Raw genomic sequence first — 11,134 nt, forward strand, 5'->3', positions numbered from 1 at the left:
AGCAGCCTTAGCACTTCACAAATAAAATGGAAATAGCCTCTGGGGGTTGTAGCCCTGGTATACCTGTGGTGCAGCCTGATTGACTGACAGCAGACAGATTTGCTTAGGTAGAGAGTAGGCTATGAGCTAGTAATTGAATCTAAATTGGTTAAATTTATAAGAATACATTCATAACCATACTCTTTGTGGTGGCAAAAAATTGTGAAAAGGGGGGGTGTCCATTGATTGGGGAATGGCTGAATAACTTGTGGTATATGTTGGTGATGGAATATCATTGTGATTAAAGGAATAAAGAAATGGAGGAATTCCATGTGAACTGGAAAGACCTCCAGGAATTGATGTAGAGTGAAATTTCGGAGTAGAACCAGGAGAACATTGTACACAGAGACTGATGCATTGTGGCACAATCAAATGTAATAGACTTTTCTACTAGCTTCAATGCAATGAACCAGGACAATCCATAGGAACTTATGAGAAAGAACACTGTCCACATTCAGAGAAAAAACTCTGGCCACCAGAAATGCATTAGAAAACTACATGATCCACCACACAGAGTGATAGGGATGTGATTAGGGTTTTGATGTTAAAGAATCACTCTAGTGCAAACATGAATAACATGGAAATAGGTTTTGATGATGATATATGTATAACTCAGTGGAACTCCTTGTCAGCTTTGGGAAGGGGGAGGAGAGTAGGGGGGATTATGTGTCATATAACCACAAAAATTTTTCTAAATAAAAATTTAAAAAGTATAAGAATGCAATGTAATCAACAAATGTAAAATGAACAAATAATATGAAAAAGCAAATTTCAAATGAAGAAATCAAAACTTTTTTATAGTCATATGACAAAATATTGCAAGGCACTATTGATTGCAAAAACAGAAATTAAAACAACTAAGAGGAAACATTCACACCCACTAGATTGGCTAACATGACACAAATGGAAATTGATAAATGTTTGAGGGGATCTGGGAAAATGTCAACATTAATGTACTATACTATTGAAGTTGTAAACTCATCCAACCATTCTGGAGAGTAATTTGGAACTATGCCAAAATGGCTATTAATTTTTTTATACCTTTTGATCTTGTAATAATACTCTTAAGTCTATGTACCAAAGAGATGAAAAAAGGAGAGAAAAGGATCTATGTGTACACAATTGTTTATAGAAGCTCTTTTTGTAGTGGCAAAGAATTGAAAATTGATGGGATGTCCTTCCATCAGTTAGAGAATGGCTGAAGAAGTTATATGATTGTAATGTAATATTATAATTATTTAGAAATAATTATCAGGATGATTTCAAATAATTCTGGAATGGCTTTTATGTACTAAAAGAATATAAAGTGAGCCGATATTAGGAGAATATTGTGGATAGTAACAGCAATATTTTAAGATGATCAGCTATGAAATGTCTTTTCTATTCTCAATAACATGAAGTTCCAAGACCTTTCCAAAGCACTCATGAGGATAAATGCTATCCACTTCCAAACAAAGGGCTGATGGAGGAGTAATGCCAATTTAAGGATACAATTTTTCATGTTATTCTCTTCATTTTTAAAATTATGTGCCTTTTTCACAACATGATATATATAAAATATGTTTAATATTAGAGTAGGTGTATAACTCATGTACTGTTTATGGGAGGGGATAAGTGGAGGGAAACAGTGAGAGGGAGGATTGCAAACTCAAAATCTTAGAAAATAATGAATAAAATGTGTTTTACAATTGATTGGGAAAAATAAAATATTCCTGGAGGGTTTTTTTTTAATTGTTTTTGTTTCTTAAATAATGGTTCTAGCAGATCAGTGAAATTGAGGGGTCTGATTAACTGAGTTTTATGCTGCCTCTAAAAATGTGGTTATCCATGTTGTAGGCTGAGAAGATGATCATGCTTGGAGCTATTATATAAAGTTACTTAGTTCTTAAGACTAAAGGGGAGAGGGAAGAAACTTTTACATGGCACCTACTATGTTCCAGGGCCCGCTAAATTCTTTACAAATATCTCATTTTATCCTCAAAACAACCTTTATGAAATATGTACTATTATTATCACAATTTTACAGTTGAGGCCACCGAGACAGGTGAACATTAAATGATTTGTCCACAATTAGTACAACTTTGAGACCAATCGGATCTCAGCTCTTTCTAACTATAAAATTTGGGAGTTGATTCCATGGATCAACAGTTCTAGTCTTTTCCTATGTGCTTTAGGGAATCAGAAGTCATGAGATTCAGCAGTAGTCAGAAGCCCCTTATATTTAATGGGTCCTCAGGTCAATATAAAGGATAGAGATAAAGTTTAGATAGTGTTAGATAGGTTATTTGTATGTGTTGAGTCCCTTTTTAAAAATTTCCTATTTTTATTAGATTAAAAAGAATAGACAGAACATAGACATGTTGATTGTGGAAAGAAAGAAGAAAGAATTAGGAACAGGAGAATCCAAGGGAAAGAGACAAATGGGAGAAAAGACAGAGAGATGAGGTCAGCAAGGTCCAGATGACAAAGGACAAAAGAGGAATCCATGAGGATTAGATATTCTTTCATTTGATTATGATTTTCTGGTGAAGAGCTCAGGACTTGGGTACCTGGAAGGGCTCAGGAGGTGATGGGTCAGGGTCCAAAGTGGAAGCAGCAGATGGAAGTCCATGGACTATGATTTACTTCTTGAAGGACTCCCAGATAGTCTAGAAGGCTCTAGCGGTGGCATAGGGAATATTTGCAAAAGGTACAAGGCTGGACAAAAAGTAACATGACAGACAATGCATGGAGCTGATCCCTGGCCTCTGGGCATTTATGCTTCTTATGAACCTATTTTTTCTTGTCTGTCTTTAGTTGCTAGAATTTCTCATGTGAATATAACTTGAATTCTTCTGTGATCTTGGCTTCCCTGAGAACCTCCTCTTATGTCAGTGTGAATCCTTTAGTCTCTATGACTGACCCTGCCACTCCTAAACCCAGAGATGTGTCTTATGAGTGTGCTCAGCTATAGCCTGGCATATTGACTTTCTAGCTGTCTGGACCTTCGTCCTTCAGCATCAAGAGTAACAGTGTTTTCTCCTTCCATGCCCTCTGGGAGCTGCCAGCTGCTGTACTTATTTTAGTTGCCTCAAGTTCTTGATAGGATTCTTATAGACCTTGTTAACTACATGAGACTTTCTTATTGGTTCATCTCCATCCCCATCACTTGCTGACTCATCCCCTACATCAATGTCAAAATCAGACTTAATTTAATCTTCTGTGTCTTAGTGTTCCCCCTGATATTCATCATCATATTCCTCAGTGAAACCTTCATAAGTGGTCTAGTAGAGCACATCTTCTTCTCCCTCCAAAAGCCCAGAAAGTAGATTCCCTATGTCTTTAATGGTTGTCGTCATCCCTCTTCAGACCCCAGCAACCATTCTTGATGTCCTCTGTGAAGAATCTTATCAGGCTTATCATAACTCAATTTGTGTTGTAGCTACACATATTATTATCTCCAATTTTTAGGTGAAGAAAATGAAAAGGAGAAATGAAGTGACTTGCCCATTGTCACTCAGTTGTGTTAAAATTTGTCCTCCCATATGATGAAATCTATCAAACATAACATGGCTATCTACAATTGACCCTATTTATATCTTTTTGGTGCCTGTAGATGACAAAATGAATAAGGTTTTGAACTTGAATTCATCTTCCTGAGTCCAAATCTGGTTTTTGATGCTTACTAGTTATGTGACCCTGGCAAGTCATTTAACCTTATTTGCCTTAGTTTCCTCATCTATAAAATAAGCTGGAGAAGGAAATGGGAAATTACTCTAGTATGTTTGCTGAGAAAACACTAAATTGGTTTAGGGTAAGTAGGATATCCTTTAAAAATGACTAAACTGCAACATAACAGTATCTTGTTTTTTACTTTGTTTTATGTTGTTTCACCTATTAGATTGTGAGCTGCTTGAGGGTTTTTCTTTTCCCCTTTCATTGTATTTTCAACATTATTGTAGTGCCTAGAGCTTAATAAATGCTTAACCACTAAAACTGATTCAGACACAAATCATAGGCACTACTTTTCTGGAATAAATAATTAATCATAACTTGAAGAAATTAATTAATCAGGGACATAAAATATTTTTTCAATTATCAAATATAAGTATTTAATGAGTTATATAAATTAAACCTAGAACAATCCAATACTAAAGAATCTGAGTTTGTCTTTGAACTCTGGGATTTGCATTTGAACATTCATAGCATAGCAGAAGTTTGAAGAGGTGGGAAGATCTCTGGTTTTGAGGTCAGGACAAATGGATTCTTCTCCTGGCCTTGCTATTGACCAACAATTGGGTATAAGACAAATCTCTTCCCTTCTGTAGACCCCCAGTTTCTCCTGGAAAACAAGGAGATTAGGCCAACTTATTATCAAAGCTGATTCCAATTATGTTTTGTGAATGAGAAAATTGTAAAATCTGCTATTGATGTAAAGGATACCATTTAATAACAACAACCACCACCAACAACAATAAAAATATTTTTATATATGCCAACCATTTTAGGTTCAGTGAGTGCTATGCCAAATTCTTCAATGTTCCAAAGATCAATGATTCCCTGGTTGTGTGTTCCCACTCATTTAATTGATGTACATGTTTTTTCCTTTATACTATTTGAATTGATTGTATTTGAGAGTTATGACTAAAAAGTTCATTACCCTTCAGATAATCTAGGCTTGGCATTTTTTGTTGGGTTAGTTTATTCCCTGCAAGGTAACTATAATAGATAATAGCACTTAGTAAATACGTGTTAACTTCATTTGACTTGTCTCTGGACTTATACTCAAAGACTTTTCATGTTGATAGGATCTGCTAGGGTATAGACTCTTGAAGTAATGAAATCCAAGATTCCCTTTACCTCTCTCCTTGCAATGATGATGCTTGTTTTGAATACAGGTGTTAATGGAAGAAACATTATTTCCTGACATTATAATAGATCACTCCAAAATATAACTAATCTCTGCTATTACACTTGAAAGTCCTAGTTAAGAAAATGTCTTTGGGAGTCTCTGCATAACTGGGAATGTAGATGAGATCATGGAGGAAAGTCAATACTCTTTAATGGAAATGCCTTTTTGGTAGCCATCTATTGAGGCACAATGGAATCATAACCTGTATTGGTGGAAGAAATGCCCCTAAAGGTGACATAATTAATCTTCTAGTGTACTGAATAAATGAGAAAGCTATAAGTGCTATTATCTTTTAGTAGATCCTCCTTTAAACATCCTCATATGGGATAATATTGGAATGAGGCTAATATTTTCTCTCCCAAAGGATTGAAGAGAGAAGTGAAATGGCCACTTAGAAGGTGCACAATTAATACTCCTTCTTTAAATAGTGATAATAATAGCTAGTATTTGTATATTGCCTACCATTTGTTAGACACTATGTTAAATACTTTAAAACAATTCTCATCTGGAAGGAAGGTGCTATTATTACTCCCATTTATATTGAGTAAACTAAGGCAGGCAAAATAAATGACTTGCCCAGAATCACATAGCTAGTCAGTGTCTGAGGCAGGATATGAGTTTCCTGACTCTGTGCCTGGTGCTACCAAACAGCCAGTTTTATAGAAGCAGAAGTAAGACCAATGGAATGGAGATAATACAGATAAAATTGTTACTATGGTTAGATAAGCTAACTGAGGCACATGGTGTTTATCCTTTGGAAATTTTTTCATACTAGAATCCAACACAGATATACTTACCAACTAGAGCTTTTTAACAATTTCAGAGTGACTCACCACATTAGTAACTACACTGGAATGTTTCTTAAATGTGAGTACTTTAATGTGAACTCTAGAAAGAATTGAGATACACCTGGGACCTCATCCAAGGTAATGTCTAAAGGTGTACCAGAAAGGCCCCATTATAATACAGTTTTACCTATAACTGTCTTTCAGATTGAACCATGGAGATGTCTCAATGCAGCTGAAGCCAGCTAAGTATGGTGGGGGGAAAAAAGATGGTTGGCGTTTCCATTAAAGTGGACTCACTTTCCTCAATGACCAGAATGATACATTGTAGAACTTACTTGGAATTCTGACTTTTCACTTTTTCCCAGAAGAAAACACTTTTTTTAACCTCACCTTTTTCTATAAAATTGTGCTATTACATTAAAGGATCATTAAGGAATATTTTAGTACTAAAGTTACCACTTTAAAATTGTAAACTCTTTGCAAATGTGAAAGTTTTTTCTCAAGTTGAAACTACTGTTTTCTACAGATTTTATTTTCTCATTGAAATTTCATTAAAATATTTTGCATAGATAAAAATAAAATCAATTATATTTGACCTAATAGATAATATGCTCCTTGAGGGCAGGAACTTTTCAGGGATCCTTCACTGTGTCTTGCACCTAGTACTTGTTTTGTTGAAGTGGCTTGGATCACTACTTTTCAATTGAGAAAAATGAGACTTGGGGGGTTAAATGAATTGACCAAAGAGTGATAGAAAAGGGACTTGGATGCATATATTCTGACTAATAGTCTAGTGATTGTTTTACTGGGAGGAAAAAGAAAGGAATAAAGGGTAATATATTGAAATATATCACAGAAAGTAATCAATGGGATTCATCTAAATAAAATGGCACAGACGAAAAAACACTAGTTCATGACTTAAAAGATAGGAATTGTAGACCTGACTCTACCATTAAGTTATTTTGTGAACTTGAGCCTATCATCCACCCTGGGCCTTTCTGTCATCATCTGCAATATCAGTATTTTCAACTGAAACATCCTATAATCCTAGGAATTGTGATATTGAGAAAGCCAGATTTTCAGGCCTCTGGACTCCCACATCACATATTAGATGCAGATAGCAGTTTCATCTCCAGACAGATGGGGAGTTGTATACTTTTCCATTACTATTGCTATTTGCTTAGGTCACTAGTTCCAATCCCTCTTTGCATTATCACAGCAAGAGGCAGTAGCTATTATCATCTGTTACATAGCCTCAGGGAAATAACTTGATGGTTTTACCCTAGTTCCCAGAAGACTCATGTTCAGGCTTCATCCTACCATTAAAATTAGGGATGGCTGACTCTCTCTCCAAATACTTGTCCCCAAATCCAAGCAAGCTAAACTTTCCAGAAACTTAAAGGCTCTTTACATATTTCTGAACTGGATCAAACACACTGGCCCAATACCCATTGATTTACTTTTCAATTTAGTACGTTTATCTGGATGGCTTGCACTCAAAAATGCCTAATATCTAGATGTTTCAGATGTAAAAAAAAATTAATTGTGTTAAAAAGAGATTTAAAAAGGGGTAATATACTTTCAAGTAAGATTAAAATTCTGAATATGAATCCAGAGTTGTTCTCTACTTTTCATCTCTTGCCCTACCTAGTTTCAACTTCATGTGATACCCCTCTCAGGATAATCTCATAACTTCTAAATATATTATCATTCTATTAACTCAAGCCTTGATTGGCACCATCTCCCCCAGCCTCCTCTCTCCAATGAATGGAGAAGGCTAGAGGTTAGAATCCTAGACTCCTTCCAATGCCTTCCTTTAAAGAGGACAGAAACTAAATTCTCAGCCCACTCTATATCTGCTTCTCTATCTGGTTTCCATTACATGGAAAAAAATGTGGATATTCACTGGTATCCTTCCATCCCCCATATCCCTTCCTTCTTTGTGGGTAGTCTGTCCCTTTAGATTGCAAGCTCCTTGAGGGCATGGACTGTTTTTAATTTTTTTAATTAATTATTTTGCAGGTATGTAGCACAGTGTCTGGAACATAGTAGATGCTTAAAAAAATCTTTATAGTATTGGATTGGAATCAACAAAATCCAAATGAAGAGGAAAGGTCAGCTAAATAGGTTGTCAATATTTATAAAAATTGTTGATCAATTTCATAATCTTTTTGTTTTAAAAATTATATATGCATGCCTTTTCTATCTCCTTATAGTATAAGCTCTTGGTGGACGAGATCTACTTCCTTGATTTATTTTCTCTCTAAAATATCAAGTATGATAATAACCAGTTACAGAATCCAGAAACTCTTTGCTAATTGCCAAGTCTTGGTGAGTTGACTATTTTATTTAGTCAGTTTGGTTCAGGAAAGAAAGTCAACATGTTAATTTTTTTTAAATGGTGATAACTCTTCTAATCCCAAGGGGATATTTTAAAATTAAGTTTATTTATTTAATTAATTGAATTTGAATATTTCTCCATGGTTACATGATTCATATTTTCCCTCCCCTCTTTCCACCCCCTCCCATAGATAAAAAGCAATTCCACTGGATTTTACATGTATCCTGATAACCTATTTCCATATTATTAATATTTGCACTAGAGCGATGGTTTAGAGCAGGGGTCGGCAACCTTTTTGGCCTTGAGAGCCATAAATGCCACATTTTTAAAAATGTAATTGCGTGAGAGCTGTACAGTGCTCACAGTGTGTGCTCCTGTAACAGTGCCTAAAAAAAATGGACTTTATGGCTTCTGTGGAAAGAGCCATATCTGGCCCTCAAAAGAGCCAGATATGGCTCGAGAGTCATATGTTGCTGACCCCTGGTTTAGAGTCTAAATCCCCAATCATATCCCCATCGAAACTATGTGATCAAACAGTTAATTTTTCTTCTCTGTTTTGACTCCCACAGTTCTTTCTCTGAATATGGGCAGTGTTTTTTCTCCCAAGGGGATATTTTCTTGTTAAATATATGTGACAAACATAAAAATTAGTAATTTACAATTTTTATGAAATTACATGATTCCCAGAGTAATTCTTGGGTTCTATCCTTTTTCTGAGAGTTCATATCTAAGTTTCTAATATAATTTTTCAAGTGTGTTCAAGGAATATAAATCCATTCAAAACCTTCTGTAAGAAAGCAAGGACATATTTTTCTTAATCTGATTTTACTTTGCATCAGATAGTTTAAAAATATGAATCTATAATAACTTGCCTAAACATGCAAATCTCTGTTAGCTCCAACAAGGACAATGAGAACAGAGGAATATTATAGAAATAATATATACATATTTCTCAATGATATGTAATGAGCATTTTTTTAACAATCTGGACTGTTGTTATATAAATACAGTTTAGCCAACAGCTGGTTATAGTGTGTGTGTGTGTGTGTGTGTGTTTGTGAATTGAGTTCTGAATGAGTAATAAACTGTGCTCAGTTCTATTCTGCATCTAGCTTCTTTTGTATATAATTTCCCTCCTTTTTAATTAGATCTGTGACTGCATTGGTCCACAGAACTCCTAGGAAAAGATTCCTTCTACCAATATAAATTTTCACTTTTGCTGTTTCCTATGATATTGCAAATTTACCTGGAAGAATGGGGAGTATTAATGAGTTGCCCAGGAGTTGCTCCAGCTCAATGAATTGCTCATTATAGAGCCAATAATAATCAGAGACAGTATTTGAATCAGTTTTTGCAGACCCTGAGGTTAGCATTCTATCCACTTGGCCATAATGATTTTCATTTCTTGCACCTAGTAGATGCTTAATAAATGCATGCTAGATTATATCATATTTGACTAGGTATATGAATTCCAGCAAATTACTGAACTTCTCTTGTATTTTCTCATCTCTAAAATAAAAAGATTTAGAGTTTTGTGGTATAAAGGTGAGAATTAATGTTTGGACAATCATTTTATGAAATTATGTGGTCACTAATATTTATTATATCTCGGGTCAGAAATTTATTTCTTACAAAATGGAGAGGAAACTATAAAGTAGAGAAATGTGAAGATGTTAGAGAGGTTATCTGTCCTACCAACCTAAATATTTACTCCAGGTCTGCTTAATCCAAGCAGATATTAATTAGCTCTTAACCAGGAAGGCTGGTGGTAAATAACTACTTGGCCTCCTCCAAGATGGAAGCTAGTCTCTTGGGAAACTTGGAAAGGAGTCAACCTTTCACTCAACCAACGAAGTAGTACAGGAATCAGAGTCTAAGTTGAAGCTTAGCTCCATGCCCATCACCCAACCGCTGTCTCCATTGAAGCTCCCTTGAAGACTCTTCCCAGGCAGAAAACTATCTCAAGAGAATAATCTCTTCAGTCTATCTTCTCATATACCATCTCCTCTGAGAGAGTTCTGGGTTTACTTTTATGGTGATTTTTTGTCCCTGTCCTTCTTCACAGGGGCCAATCACAGTTTCCAAATTGTCTAGCACTATCCAGGGGGCAGTGTTTGTGGGAACCAGTTCTTACCTTCTAGGTTTACCGATTCCTGGCTCATTGAGTTTCTGAGGATGTAAACTCTGATCATAGGATTCACAGGTTTAGGATTGAGATAAAAGGGTGGAACTCTCTAAGTAAGTGATGTGTGAGTTCTTTAAGTACCTTGTTTGCTTCTTACCTAGTACTAAGTAGGGTGTTCAATCTTTTGTTGATTCAATTCTAGAGTAGACAAAGGAGACTTAATCCTATCTTCACAATCTAAGTAGGGATACTTAAGTTAGTGTTAACTCAAAACAGACAAAGGGAATAAAGTTTTCCCTTTCACAAGTGAAAACTCAGAGAGAACAAAGAATTCCCTTTTACAGTGGTCATGTGCAACTTTGATAAAAATCCCTTTATAAAACAGCTTCTATTAAACAAATAAATTATTATTATTATTATTATTATTATTATTATTATTATTATTATTATTATTATTATATGTTTTATTTCCAGGCTATTTTTTCCCCATGTTTAGTACCTTTTTCCCTCCTTGAATTCATATCATTAGTTGGTATGGATTCAAGAAATGGCAACCCATTTAAATATAGACTTAGGGAAAGCTTAATTAAGAAGGTAAATCTAACACCAGAATGAAGGAGTTATCTAAATTACTCATTCATTTATTAAGTGTCTACTATGTGCCAGACACTCTGCTAAGTAACAAATATTATTTCATTTAAACCTAACAACAAATCTGGATTTTAAGTGTAATGACTATCACCATTTTATGCTTCTGAAAAGTGAGTTAGTCATATGTTAAGCGACTTGGTCAACATAAAAAAAAATTAGCTTGTGTCTGAGGCCCAAATTGGAATTAATTCTGCCTGATTCCAGTGCAGATGCCTTTTGGGGAGTGAAGGAAGAAAAGAAAATGAAGGTATTTCTCCCTCCTTGCAGAAGGGAGTAGGAGGGGAAGAAGGGTGGGGATT

At 35.1% G+C, this 11,134-nt stretch overlaps 1 pseudogene; it reads right to left on the bottom strand.

The window, feature by feature from the left end:
• Window positions 1-2,697: 2,697 nt before the first annotated feature.
• Window positions 2,698-3,377, bottom strand: LOC123233094 (annotated as a pseudogene).
• Window positions 3,378-11,134: the final 7,757 nt, after the last annotated feature.

Source organism: Gracilinanus agilis, chromosome 2 (genome assembly GCF_016433145.1).
Source record: "Gracilinanus agilis isolate LMUSP501 chromosome 2, AgileGrace, whole genome shotgun sequence".
NCBI classification, from domain to species: domain Eukaryota; kingdom Metazoa; phylum Chordata; class Mammalia; order Didelphimorphia; family Didelphidae; genus Gracilinanus; species Gracilinanus agilis.